We start from the raw sequence: 15513 nt of genomic DNA on the forward strand, positions 1-15513 counted from the left end.
GTTACTAAGCGCAGGGCCGCACTTAGTAACCCGATGTTTACCCTGGTTACCATTGTAAAAGTTGAAAAAACAAACACTACATACTCACATTCCGGTGTCTGTCACGTCCCCCGGTGTCAGCTTCCCGCACTGACTGTCAGTGCCGGCCGGCCCTGCGCTTAGTAACCCGATGTTTACCCTGGTTACCCGGGGACTTCGGCATCGTTGGTTGCTGGAGAGCTGTCTGTGTGAGAGCTCTCCAGCAACCACACAACGACCTAAACAGCGATGCTGTCGCGATCGGCATCGTTGTCTATATCGCTGCAGTGTCACTAAATGTGATGGTACCCTAAGAGTAAAAGGTGCATAAGTCTTAGGTAGGAGTGCAGAATCAACAATGGGCTCCTATCTGCGTTCACTCAACCGATTATCCAGATAAATTGGCAGAGACATGAATCAATGAAGGGAGTCAGTGAAATGGAACTGTACTAAGATGTCCTTGATTTGTTCAGGACATGTTATCAATGTCTGATCAGTTTGGGTCCAACACCCAACATCCCCACCGCCAGCCGGAGCTGGTCAACTTCACACCTTCTCAGTCTTCTGATAGTGGCCACGGTAGAGTATTGCATATCCGCCTCCTTTTGATTTTGAATAGGAGGTGAATGTGCAGTGCCCTGCTGCTACCCCTTTCAGAAGATGGAGCAGCTCGGCAATTGAGCAGTTCCACCGCAGACAACAAGTGATCACACTTTGATGACCTATGTGAAAAAGTAGTGAACAACCTATTTAATGCAGCTTTGACGTCTTAGAGAAATAAGCTTCTTAGGCAACTGTTTACAGGAGAAAGGCATACAGCATTCCTTCTTTGATGGTGACCTTTTAACCTTCTCCATTCATCAGATGTTACTTATCCCATTGTGTGGCCTAACCTACGCCATAGGACCTTATAATGTACCTTAATTTAAACAATGTGTTCAACCTCAATGTGACAAACTGTCTTGTGTTTGTTGCTGTATAGGATCTCTAGTGTATTGTGGCATAATAAACAGAAACTGATGTCTCCTTTACTCACCATCAATCCCAAATGTGATCCCAATAACAAAGTAGCTTCTGGTTCCTCTGTAGTGCATGCAACACTATCCAGCAGCTATGAAATGCAGAGAAGCAGGGTAACATTGTTTATTCTTTCTGCTTACCATCCATGTACCCACAGTGGGGAAGGACTACTTAAAAATAAATATACCAAGGCAAATTCTGGTTCTTCTCATCAGTAAGTCATGTTATATTCTAAATACATGAGGATAAAGGTATAGATGAAAAAGCAATTTTTCTGAACCTTTTACAAAAGAGTAAAACATGAAAGGGTATTGCTTTTCAAAAATAAATTTTAGAAATAATTTGAAAAAAGTTATAATCTTTATTGTTTAATTTTTACTTCCATGTTTGTGCAGTGCTTGTATTAATTTTGGAGTAATCTTTGAATTAAATCTCTGAAGTTTTGCACATTGTGACTTATTAATAGGTTTACTCAACTTTGCTTATTAAAGGGGTTGCCCATAGACATTGAAATAAAAATAAATTCTAAAATTAGATGTGTTAAAAATAATGTTCCTGTGTGGAGATAATCTTACAAATGTGTCAGGGTATTAGCACATTAGTAAATGGTTACACAAAATAATCATATTAATCATATAAAGAAAGGTGTGGAAAAACCACAATAGAAGATTTATAATATACAATTTTTTTGAAAATAATTAAAAATTACATGAACAGTCAGCCAATGATTGGCATCAACAGTCAAGGTAAAGTATGAAAAATAGTAGATTTATAAAACATGGTTGTTACTAAGTAATTCAGTTAAAGAGATCATAAGTTGTAAACAATACATATATATGTGTAATAAAGAATAGGATGACACTTGATCAAAAATTCTATATCCAATTTCAAAGATATATAATAGAAAAATGTAAAGTACGTATTTCACTCAATGAATAAGCTAAAAAGATAGTCTCCCAGCTGAGACATGGAATGGATAATAATTAAACACAGGTGTATATAAATAATCAGCATAAATAATGTTTACTGAAGCAATGTTTGTGGTGCCAGAGCCTCCTTCACGCGTTTCATCGTCAAAGACTTCTTCCGGGAGAGTGGCTACATGTATTATCCAGCTTCAATAAATATCACTAAGTGTTGAGTATTTCATTAGTTCATTACAAACAGAGATGAAACACGAGTGTTGATTGACGCATGTGATGGCTCATGGTCGCCCATCATATTGCTTCATCAGGGGTTTCATGGAGACATAGTGATCACATCATTCAGAGCCACGGTAATGTGAGAGAAGCATGAAGCCAGGCCATCACAGTGTCTCCATAGCAACAGACGCTGCCGAGGATAAGAGAAAGGGGAAGGTGAGCATATATGCGACCACAAGCTAACTCATTGTATTTATCACAGGGGTATAATGAAGATGACACGATCACATGACCCAAAGCCTCTACCTCAGGGTTTTGAGAGGAGTATCAGACCATCACAGCGTCTCAATGGAAGTGGATGTCACTAAAAGTATAAACACAAGACAGTCTGTAACAACTGTGATAACAACTTCCTGTTTGCGGCAAATTAGTATATGGGAGGGGGGAAATTTTTCAAGATGGGTGGTGACCAGAGTTCATTTTTTTTCTCATTAATGTACACTCAGCACCCCATCTTGACTGAAAAAAACTGAAATGTAGTAATTTTTGCAAATTTATTAAAAAAGAAAAACTGAAATCTCACATGGTCATAAGTATTCAGACCCCTTGCTCAGTATTGAGTAGAAGCACCCTTTTGAGCTAGTGAAGCCATGAGTCTTCTTGGGAATCATGCAACAAGTTTTTCACACCTGGATTTGGGGATCATCTGCCATTCTTCTTTGCAGATCCTTTCCAGTTCCATCAGGTTGGATGGTGAATATTGGTGGACAGCCATTTTGAGGTCTCTCCAGAGATGCTCATTTAGGTTTAGGTCAGGGCTCTGGCTGGGCCAGTCAAGAATGGTCACAAAGTTGTTTTGAAGCCACTCCTTTGTTATTGTAGCTGTGTGCTTAAGGTCATTGTCCTGTTGGAAGATGAACCTTCGGCCAAGTCTGAGGTACAGAGCACTTTGGAACAGGTTTTCATCCAGGTTATCTCTGTACTTGGCTGCATTCATGTTTCCTTCAATGACAACCAGTCACCCTGTCCCTGCAGCTGAAAAACACCCCCTACAGCGTGATGCTGCCACCATCAGGTTTCACTGTTCGAATTCTTTTGGGCAGGTGATGAGCAGTGCCTGGTTTTCTCCACATATGCTGCTTAGAATTCTGACCAAAAAGGTCTATCTTCATCTCATCAGACTAGAGAATCTAATTTCTCATAGTCTGGGAGTCCTTCATGTGTTTTTTAGCAAACTTTATGTGGGCTTTCATATGTCTTGCACTGAGAAGAGGCTTCCATGGGGCCACTCTGCCATAAAGGCCTGACTGGTGGAGGGCTGCATTGATAATTGACTTTGTAGAACTTTCTTCCATCTCCCTACTGCATCTCTAGAGCTCAACCACAGTGATCCTGGGGGTTCTTCTTCACCTCCCACTCCAAACCTCTTCTCCCACGATTGCTCAGTTTGGCTGGATGGCCAGGTCTAGGAAGACTTCTGGTGGTCCCAAACTTCTTTCGTATAAGGATTATGGAGGTCATTGTGATCTTAGGAACCTTGAGTACTGCAGAAATTCTGTTGTAACCTTAGACAGATCTGTGCCATGCCACAATTCTGTCTCTGAGCTCCTTGGCCAGTTCCTTTGACCTCATGTATCTCATTTGGTCTGAAATGCACTGCGAGCTGTGAAGTCTTGTATACACAGGTGTGCGCCTTTTCAAATCAAGTCCTATGAGTTTAATTAAATGCAGCTGGACTCCAATGAAGGAGTAGAATCATCTCAAAGAGGATCAGGAGGAAATGGACAGCATATGACTTAAATATGAGTGTCTGAGCAAAGGGTCTGAATACTTATGACCATGTGATATTTCAGTTTTTCTTATCTATATTATATATATATATATATATATATATATATTAATGTGAAAAAGTGAACTCTTTTAATTTAACAAATGGCTACAATGAAACAAAGAGTGAAAAATTTAAAGTGGTCTCAATACTTTCCATTCCCACTGTGTGTATATATATATATATGTATATATATATATATATTAGATGGTGGCCCGATTCTAACGCATCGGGTATTCTAGAATATGTATGTATGTAAGTATGTCGCACTGTGAATAGGGTTTAAATTCCACGCCAATATCGCTGATTGGTCACGCCCGGCTGGCCAATCAGCGATGCATGGTTCAAATCTGGCGCAAATTTGCGGCCGGACTGCGCCTTGCGTTGATTGGTCCGGCCGGCCGGGCACAACCAATGACCGAAGTGGTGTTTAAATACTGCACCAATATCGCTGATTGTTCGCGGGTGGCTGGGCGCGACCAATCAGCGAAGCGTGGTTTAAATCCCGCATCAATTTTTTAGCTGGACTGCTTCTGTCGCTGATTGGTCACAGGATGTCAGGGGTTCGGGCGCTGGATGAAGGCATCAACACTATGATTATATATATATATATATATATATATATATATATATATATAAAAAAATAAAAATTGGATCATGAAAAATAAAATGACAGTGCAAATGCTTAAATAAGTAAGAGGCAGAGAAAACATCATTATATATTGAAAGTGCTGGTGCAAGTGGTACCATGATATTCGGTATATATTATAATGTATCATGAATTTATATGTGTCAGAACAAAGGGGATATACAGTACAGACCAAAAGTTTGGACACACCTTCTCATTTAAAGATTTTTCTGTATTTTCATGACAATGAAAATTGTAAATTCACACTGAAGGCATCAAAACTATGAATTAACACATGTGGAATTATACACTTAACAATAAAGTGTGAAACAACTGAAAATATGTCTTACATTCTAGGTTCTTCAAAATAGCCAACTTTTGCACTGATGACTGCTCTGCACACTCTTGGCATTCTCTTGATGAGCTTCAAGAGGTAGTCACCGGAAATGGTCTTCCAACAATCTTGAAGGAGTTCCCTGAGATGCTTAGCACTTGCTGGCCCTTTTGCCTTCACTCTGCGGTCCAGCTCACCCTAAACCATCTTGATTGGGTTCAAGTCTGGTGACTGTGGAGGCCAGGTCACCTGGCGTAGCACCCCATCCCTCTCCTTCTTGGTCAAATAGCCCTTACACAGCCTGGAGGTTACACAGCCTGGAGGTGTGTTTGGGGTCATTGTTCTGTTGAAAAATAAATGATGGTCCAACTAAATGCAAACCAGATGGAATAGCATGCCGCTGCAAGATGCTGTCGTAGTCATGCTGGTTCAGTATGCCATCAATTTTGAATAAATCCCCAACACTGTCACCAGCAAACCACCCCACACCATCACACCTACTTCTTCATCTTTCACGGTGGAAACCAGGCATGTAGAGGAGTGCATCCGTTCACCTTTTCTGCATCGCACAAAGACATGGTGGTTGGAACCAAAGATCTCAAATTTGGACTCATCAGACCAAAGCACAGATTCACACTGGTCTAATGTCCATTCCTTGTGTTCTTTAGTCCAAACAAGTCTCTTCTGCTTGTTGCCTGTCCTTAGCAGTGGTTTCCTAGCAGCTATTTTACCATGAAGGCCTGCTGCACAGTCTCCTCTTAACAGTTGTTGTAGAGATGTGTCTGCTGCTAGAACTCTGTGTGGCATTGGCCGGGTCTCTAATCTGAGCTGCTGTTAACCTGCGATATCTGAGGTGACTCGGATAAACTTATTCTCAGAAGCAGAGGTGACTCTTGGTCTTCCTTTCCTGGGGCGGTCCTCATGTGAGCCAGTTTCTTCGTAGCACTTGATGATTTTTGCAACTGCACTTGGGGACACTTTCAAAATTTTTCGAATTTTTCAGACTGACTGACCTTCATTTCTTAAAGTAATGATGGCCACTCATTTTTCTTTACTTAGCTACATTGTTCTTGCCATAATACAAATTCTAACAGCCTATTTAGTAGGACTATCAGCTGTGTATCCATCAGACTTCTGCTCAATACAACTGATGGTCCCAACACCATTTATAAGGCAAGAAATCCCACTTATTAAACCTGACAGGGCACACCTGTGAAGTGAAAACCATTTCCGGTGACTACCTCTTGAAGCTCATCAATAGAATGCCAAGAGTGTGCAAAGCAGTCATCAAAGCAAAAGGTGGCTACTTTGAAAAACCTAGAATATAAGACATATTTTCAGTTGTTTCACACTTTCTTGTTAAGTATATAATTCCACATGTGTTAATTCATAGCTTTGATGCCTTCAGCGTGAATTTACAATTTTCATAGTCATGAAAATACAGAAAAATCTTTAAATGAGAAGGTGTGTCCAAACTTTTGGTCTGTAATGTATATATAATATGCATGATGTATAAATGGATAACCACAAAAATTGCAAGATTAAATTCAAAGGATAAAATGAAGTGAAAAATGCAAATGAATTACAGTGGTGGCAATAAATTAATTTCCAAATGATTGATACAGGAAAGATATATATCTTGGTACCGTGTTAGCCAGTGGATACAAAAATATTTAGAACTGAGAGTCCTCAGTGGATGATACATTTTATCTATGGCATTTTTCTGTGCTTTGTTGTACATAAATATGTGATTCTTCAGAATTTTTTTTAGTCTATGCCTGATGAAGGGACCGGAGTAGTCTCAAAAGCTTGCAATTTGTTACTATCTTTTCCGTTAGCTATTAAAAGGTATCAACCACTGAGGACTCTCAATTCTAAATATTTTTCTTACCAAATGATTGGAACGGCAAAATTCCAATTAATTAATGTGACAGTGCAAATGAGAAGCATCATAGAAAATGTGTTTAGTGATAAGATATTAATATATTTAGTGATAAGATGCTACATATTACAAGAATATATATATATATATATATATATATAGTAATATAATACTGATCATATCTGTAAACATTTTGTTTAATGTGGTCACTCGGAAAAGAATCTAAAATTTGGGATCCTTACCTACATACCCTCACTTAAAAGAAGGGAGATAGAGTAAAATTACTAAAGATTAAAGAACTTCAATGGATAAGAAGACTAAATACATTGAAACCATATGGACTTAATGCAGATTTCAAAATGGGTGTTACCTTATAGGTACTACTTTTTGCCTTTCATTTCAATAGAGGTTTTATTTAGAGATGGGTGAACCCAAACAGTAAAGTTCAGCGTCTGTACCGAACACCTACTGTTCGAGCATGTGTTGTGAATTCTGTTGTCGAACTCCCTCCTGTGGTCGTGAATGGTACTTCGGCGAGTTCTGTCTATGGGCTCCCTCTGGTGGCTATGAGTGAAGCTGCTGCTTCTGAGGTTCCTTACACAGGTGACGTGGTTTATCCTTTGGTTGGCTTCTCTATTTAACTCCACTCAGATCGTTACTCCATGCCAGCTGTCAATGTTTTAGCATTGGTTCAGTTCGCTCCTGGATCTGCCTGGTGACCTGTCTTCTCCTGCAGAAGCTAAGTTCCTTATTGTTATTTTTGCTCATTGTTTCTTTGTCCAGCTGGTTATCCTGATTTTGTCTTGCTAGCTGGAAGCTCTGGGATGCAGAGTGGCCCCCCCGCACCGTTAGTCGGTGCGGAGGTCTTTTTGCACACTCTGCGTGGTCTTTTGTAGGTTTTTGTGCTGACCGCAAAGATTCCTTTCCTATCCTCTGTCTATTTAGTAAGTCTGGCCTCCCTTTGCTGAAACCTATTTCATTTCTGCGTTTGTGACTTTCATCTTTACTCACAGTCATTATATGTGGGGGGCTGCCTATTCCTTTGGGGAATTTCTCTGAGGCAAGGTAGGCTTTATTTTCTATCTCTAGGGCTAGCTAGCTCTGAGGCTGTGACGAGGCGCCTAGGGAGCGTCAGGAGCGCTCCACGGCTATTTTTAGTGTGTGCGATAGGATTAGGGCTTGCGGTCAGCAGAGCTCCCACATCCCAGAGCTCGTCCTGTATGAGTTTAACTATCAGGTCGGGTGCTCCTAACCACCAGATCATAACAGTACAGCTGGCCCAAAGTATTAATGCATCTCAATAGAGGGATAAGAGGACTTCTGAGACCATTTTTTTTTCTTTGCACTGTGTTTTGTCTTTCTTTTCCCCTAGACCTTTGGGTGGTTCAGGACACAGGTATAGAGATGGACATTCAGGGTCTATCCTCTTGTGTGGATCATCTCACTGCAAGGGTACAAAACATTCAAGATTTTGTGGTTCAGAATCCTATGTTAGAGCCTAGAATTCCTATTCCTGATTTATTTTCTGGGGATAGATCTAGATTCTTGAATTTCAAAAATAATTGTAAACTGTTTCTAGCTTTGAAACCCCGCTCCTCTGGTGACCCTGTTCAACAAGTAAAAATCATAAATTATTTGTTGCGTGGTGACCCTCAAGACTGGGCATTTTCCCTTGCGCTAGGAGATCCTGCATTGCGAGATGTAGATGCGTTTTTTCTGGCGCTTGGATCGCTTTATGATGAACCAAATTCAGTGGATTAGGCAGAGAAAAATCTTGCTGGCTTTGTGTCAGGGTCAGGATGAAGCGGAGGTGTACTGTCAGAAGTTTAGAAAGTGGTCTGTGCTTACTCAGTGGAATGAATGTGCCCTGGCTGCAATTTTCAGAAAGGGTCTTTCTGAAGCCCTTAAGGATGTCATGGTGGGATTTCCCACGCCTGCTGGTCTGAATGAGTCTATGTCCTTGGCCATTCAGATCGATCGGCGCATGCGTGAGCGCAAAGCTGTGCACCATCTGGCGGTATTCTCTGAGCATAGGCCTGAGCCTATGCAATGAGATAGGACTTTGACTAGAGCTGAACGGCAAGAACACAGACGTCGGAATGGGCTGTGTTTTTACTGTGGTGAATCCACTCATGCTATCTCCGATTGTCCTAAGCGCACTAAGCGGTTCGCTAGGTCTGCCACCATTGGTACGGTAAAGTCTAAATTTCTTTTGTCCGTTACTCTGATTTGCTCTCTGTCGTCCTATTCTGTAATGGCATTTGTGGATTCAGGCGCTGCCCTGAATTTGATGGACTTGGAGTTTGCCAGGCGCTGTGGTTTTTTCTTGGAGCCCTTGAAGTATCCTACTCCATTGAAAGGAATTGATGCTATGCCTTTGGCCAAGAATAAGCCTCAGTACTGGACTCAATTGACCATGTGCATGGCTCCTGCACATAAGGAGGATATTCGCTTTTTGGTGTTGCATAATCTGCATGATGTGGTCGTTTTGGGGTTGCCATGGCTACAGGTCCATAATCCAGTGTTGGATTGGAAATCTATGTCTGTGTCCAGCTGGGGTTGTCAGGGGGTACATGGTGATGTTCCATTGCTGTCAATTTCGCCTTCCACTCCTTCTGAAGTCCCTGAGTTTTTATCAGATTACCGGGATGTATTTGAAGAGCCCAAATCTGGTGCCCTACCTCCTCATAGGGATTGCGGCTGTGCTATTAATTTGATTCCGGGTAGTAAGTTTCCTAAGGGCCATCTGTTTAATTTATCTGTGCCAGAGCACGCCGCTATGCGGAGTTATATAAAGGAATCCTTGGAGAAGGGTCATATTCGTCCGTCCTCATCACCATTGGGAGCAGGGTTCTTTTTTGTGGCCAAGAAGGATGGTTCTTTGAGACCTTGTATTGATTACCGCCTTCTTAATAAGATCCCAGTCAAATTTCAGTATCCTTTGCCGCTGCTGTCTGATTTATTTGCTCGGATTAAGGGGGCTAGTTGGTTCACCAAGATAGATCTTCGAGGGGCGTATAATCTTGTGCGAATTAAACGGGGTGATGAATGGAATTTCATACGCCCGAGGGCCATTTTGAGTACCTGGTTATGCCATTCGGGCTTTCTAATGCTCCATCTGTGTTTCAGTCCTTTATGCATGACATCTTCCGAGAGTACCTGGATAGATTTATGATTGTATATTTGGATGACATTTTGGTCTTTTCGGATGATTGGGAGTCTCATGTGAAGCAGGTCAGAATGGTGTTCCAGGTCCTTCGTGCAAATTCCTTGTTTGTGAAGGGGTCAAAGTGCCTCTTTGGAGTTCAGAAGGTTTCATTTTTGGGTTTCATTTTTCCCCTTCTACTATCGAGATGGACCCTGTTAAAGTTCAGGCTATTTACGATTAGACTCAGCCGACATCTGTGAAGAGCTTGCAGAAGTTCCTGGGCTTTGCTAATTTTTATCGTCGCTTCATCGCTAACTTTTCCAGTATTGCTAAACCGCTGACTGATTTGACCAAGAAAGGTGCTGATGTGGTCAATTGGTCCTCTGCGGCTGTAGCGGCTTTTCAGGAGTTGAAGCGTCGTTTTGCTTCTGCCCCTGTTTTGTGCCAGCCAGATGTTTCGCTCCCTTTTCAGGTGGAGGTTGATGCTTCTGAAATTGGAGCAGGGGCTGTTTTGTCGCAAAGAAGTTCTGATGGCTCGGTGATGAAACCCTGTGCCTTCTTTTCTAGAAAATTCTTGCCTGCTGAGCGCAATTATGATGTGGGCAATCGGGAGTTGTTGGCCATGAAGTGGGCATTCGAGGAGTGGCGACATTGGCTTGAAGGAGCTAAACATCGCGTGGTGGTCTTGACGGATCACAAGAATTTGACTTATCTCGAGTCTGCCAAACGGTTGAATCCTAAACAGGCTCGATGGTCACTCTTTTTCTCCCGTTTTGATTTTGTGGTTTCATATCTTCCAGGATCTAAGAATGTGAAGGCTGATGCCCTGTCAAGGAGTTTTGTGCCTGACTCTCCGGGTGTTCCGGAGCCGGCGGGTATTCTTAAAGAAGGGGTAATTTTGTCTGCCATTTCCCCTGATTTGCGGCGTGTGCTGCAAAAGTTTCAGGCTGATAGACCTGACCGTTGTCCTACGGAGAAACTGTTTGTCCCTGATAGATGGACTGGTAGAGTTATCTCGGAGATTCATTGTTCAGTATTGGCTGGTCATCCTGGAATCTTTGGTACCAGAGATTTGGTGGCTAGATCTTTTTGGTGGCCTTCTTTGTCACGGGATGTGCGTTCTTTTGTGCAGTCCTGTGGGATTTGTGCTCGGGCTAAGCCCTGCTGTTCTCATGCCAGTGGGTTGCTTTTGCCCTTGCCGATTCCAAAGAGGCCCTGGACGCATATTTCAATGGATTTTATTTCTGATCTCCCTGTTTCTCAAAAGATGTCGGTCATTTGGGTGGTTTGTGATCGCTTCTCTAAGATGGTCCATTTGGTACCCTTATCTAAACTGCCTTCCTCCTCTGATTTGGTGCCATTGTTTTTCCAGCATGTGGTTAGTTTGCATGGCATTCCGGAGAACATCGTCTCGGACAGAGGTTCCCAGTTTGTTTCGAGGTTTTGGCGGTCCTTTTGCGCTAAGATGGGCATTGATTTGTCTTTTTCTTCGGCTTTCCATCCTCAGACTAATGGCCAAACCGAACGAACTAATCAGACTTTGGAGACATATCTGAGATGCTTTGTTTCTGCTGATCAGGATGATTGGGTGTCCTTCTTGCCTTTGGCTGAGTTCGCCCTTAATAATCAGGCCAGCTCGGCTACTTTAGTTTCTCCTTTTTTCTGCAATTCTGGTTTCCATCCTCGTTTCTCTTCAGGGCAGGTTGAGCCTTCGGACTGTCCTGGTGTGGATGCAGTGGCGGACAGGTTGCAGCAGATTTGGACTCATGTGGTGGACAATTTGACATTGTCCCAGGAGAAGGCTCAACGTTTCGCTAACCGCCGGCGTTGTGTTGGTCCCCGACTTCGTGTTGGGGATTTGGTTTGGTTGTCATTTTGTCACGTTCCTATGAAGATTTCCTCTCCTAAGTTTAAGCCTCGTTTCATTGGACCATATAAGATTTCTGAGGTTCTTAATCCTGTGTCATTTCGTTTGGACCTTCCAGCTTCTTTTGCCATCCACAATGTGTTCCATAGGTCGTTGTTGCGGAGATATGTGGCGCCTATGGTTCCCTCCGTTGATCCTCCTGCCCCGGTGTTGATCGAGGGGGAGTTGGAGTATGTGGTGGAGAAGATTTTGGATTCTCGTGTTTCGAGACGGAAACTCCAGTACCTGGTCAAGTGGAAGGGTTATGGTCAAGAAGATAATTCCTGGGTTTTTTCCTCTGATGTTCACGCTGCCGATCTTGTTCGTGCCTTTCATTTGGCTCATCCTGATCGGCCTAGGGGCTCTGGTGAGGGTTCGGTGACCCCTCCTCAAGGGGGGGTACTGTTGTGAATTCTGTTGTCGAACTCCCTCCTGTGGTCGTGAATGGTACTTCGGCGAGTTCTGTCTATGGGCTCCCTCTGGTGGCTATGAGTGAAGCTGCTGCTTCTGAGGTTCCTTACACAGGTGACATGGTTTATCCTTTGGTTGGCTTCTCTATTTAACTCCACTCAGATCGTTACTCCATGCCAGCTGTCAATGTTTTAGCATTGGCTCAGTTCGCTCCTGGATCTGCCTGGTGACCTGTCTTCTCCTGCAGAAGCTAAGTTCCTTATTGTTATTTTTGCTCATTGTTTCTTTGTCCAGCTGGTTATCCTGATTTTGTCTTGCTAGCTGGAAGCTCTGGGATGCAGAGTGGCCCCGCCCGCACCGTTAGTCGGTGCGGAGGTCTTTTTGCACACTCTACGTGGTCTTTTGTAGGTTTTTGTGCTGACCGCAAAGATTCCTTTCCTATCCTCTGCCTATTTAGTAAGTCTGGCCTCCCTTTGCTGAAACCTATTTCATTTCTGCGTTTGTGACTTTCATCTTTACTCACAGTCATTATATGTGGGGGGCTGCCTATTCCTTTGGGGAATTTCTCTGAGGCAAGGTAGGCTTTATTTTCTATCTCTAGGGCTAGCTAGCTCTGAGGCTGTGACGAGGCGCCTAGGGAGCGTCAGGAGCGCTCCACGGCTATTTTTAGTGTGTGCGATAGGATTAGGGCTTGCGGTCAGCAGAGCTCCCACATCCCAGAGCTCGTCCTGTATGAGTTTAACTATCAGGTCAGGTGCTCCTAACCACCAGGTCATAACAGGCATGGACACCGAACACCAGTTCTGATCGGTGGTAAAATCATCACCGTCAGTTAGACAGCCACAGTTCCCACGCTGTCAAAAAACAGGGCAAGCGCACAGCTGTGATCGGAGGTATATAGTTTACCTCCTTTCATTGGTGTCAGCTGATGGGACTACTGCTCCCGTCAGCCAACGCCTGCTGCTGCTCCAACAGCAAGAGCAGGAGTGGTTGATGGGAGTATTCATCAGCCAGCAGCTGCACTGTATATAAATAATTTTAAAAAAATGACATGGGTTCCCCTGTATTTTTGCTAACCAACAAGGCAAAACTCTACAACTGGGGGCTGTAACCCTCAGCAAGGCTAGTTTGTGAAAAATAGAGAGGCCCACACTCCAATTTTTTTAATTATTTAAATAAATAATAAAAAAAGGCATGGGGTACCCAAATGTTTGACAACCATTCAGTCAGCTGAGGGCTGGTATTCTCAGGCTGGTAAGGGGCCATAGACATGGCCCCTCAGCCTAAAAATAGCAGCTTGCAGCTGCCCAGAAAAGCACATCTATTATATGTGCCAATTCTGGCGCTTTGCCCAGCTCTTCCCACTTGCCCTGCGGTGGCAAGTGGGGTTCATATTTGTGTCTATAAGACACCTATCAATTACTAATCTTATAGTTTTATGGTAAAATAGCACACAGCCAGAATAAAGTCCTTTTTTTTAGATAAAACAAAACACTCTTTTACTTTTTCATTTAAAAATAGCAAACACAGTTATACCCACCTAACACCCATTCCACTGAAGTCCTCGTATTCTGTATTAAAACAAAATAAAAGACAACCATATCCCTCACCTGTCTGTCGTTCTGTCCCACGCCGTAATCCATGTTTGTGGGGATAATTAGTTTTCAACCTGGACGGTTAAAAGATGCGACCCTCCAGGCTGAGAACCATTGGGAAATAGCTATGGCGCATGTGCAAAGAAACATGAATCAGGTGACTATGACGTCACACTGCAGTGCGTGCGCTCATGACATTTCTTTCTGTGCCAAGATGGTGCTAGATGCTTAAGAGAGCGATCGTGCACACTCGGTATGGCTCTTTTTTTCTTTTTTACTTCTTGACATGCGCATTTGATACAACAGAAAGCCGATATCACCAGCACCACTAATATGAATGGAGTGAGTAATGTTGTATAATGACTCTATACAGCTGTGTTCTAATTATTAATTGAAATATTATTTATATTCATATGTTCCTATTTGTGTATGCATTTATTCCACTGGCACTCTTGTGTATCTAAATGATTGTGAATGTATATCATGTTTTGACAGTGTGATATTTTATTATTATAGTTGTTAAATGCCATTGCTAATTTATACATCTTAAATACCTTACACATGCACTTGTATATTGCTTGAGGAAGGCTCACACTTTGAAGCGGAAACAACGCCACATGGGCTATTAATCTAGCTTTTTTTTCACGGATTATGGTATGCTGCTTTTATACTTTTTTGCTACATTTGTGGACTGGAACAGTATGTACCTGGGAGGCTCTGCACCCATTTTTTCTGGTGCTGCTCTTAACTTTTTTTTTCCATCCATCCATCCATCCATCCATCCATCCATCCACACAATGTTAGGGCTAGCGGAACGCACCAAATGCTAAGACAGATAGAGTATGGTGCGTTCGCAGCCCGGGATCCACCGTGCAGAGATGGAACCTGCTGCCAAGTAATGACGGACTATATGGCGGTACTCATAAGTATACACATGTGGGTTAAACTTCACCCAGCGTGAAGGAAGCGATCCTGTTGCGTCTCAGGACCGCGGTACCGCACATAGAGCGCAAGCAAGTAGTCAGCGAACTCAACCCCAACTAGGATTGAGGTCCGATTAGACCCTTGCTGGCACAACACCGCAACTGGGTGTGTAAGGAAGCCAAACAACAATATCAGTGCACAAGAGTGCATGCGGTGCCGCACTGACGAACGCCACTAACCACCCAGGCTTGGGTAAGGAAAGCACAGAGGAAGTGCACGGCGCCGTACTGGGGGTCACAGCAACTAGACGCTGTAATGTGTGATTCGTGCTGTAGGATAAGTCGGGCGCTAGATAGCAACCATACACCTTCCGCGAACAGACATTCAATAGGGAAGGGGTATCCAAGGACGACTTGCACTCACAACAAACACACGTATGCAAATGTACACTAGCGCATGGCCGTGCGGTCATGCGCAGTTTATATAGTTGCAGCACAGGAAGTGGCCACAGAAACTTTGCCCTTCCAAGACCTGCCAAGAGGACCAATGGAATGTGCTGCAGGGCCTGAGCACATGACCCTCGATCTCCAATGGGAGATCTTGCCCTGGGCATGCTCAGTGTGTGCAGACAAGGACTTAGTCCCAGAGAAGTCTGCTCGCTGCTGACCAGCACTGGC

The sequence above is a fragment of the Ranitomeya imitator genome, chromosome 5 (assembly GCF_032444005.1).
Source record: "Ranitomeya imitator isolate aRanImi1 chromosome 5, aRanImi1.pri, whole genome shotgun sequence".
Lineage (NCBI taxonomy): Eukaryota > Metazoa > Chordata > Amphibia > Anura > Dendrobatidae > Ranitomeya > Ranitomeya imitator.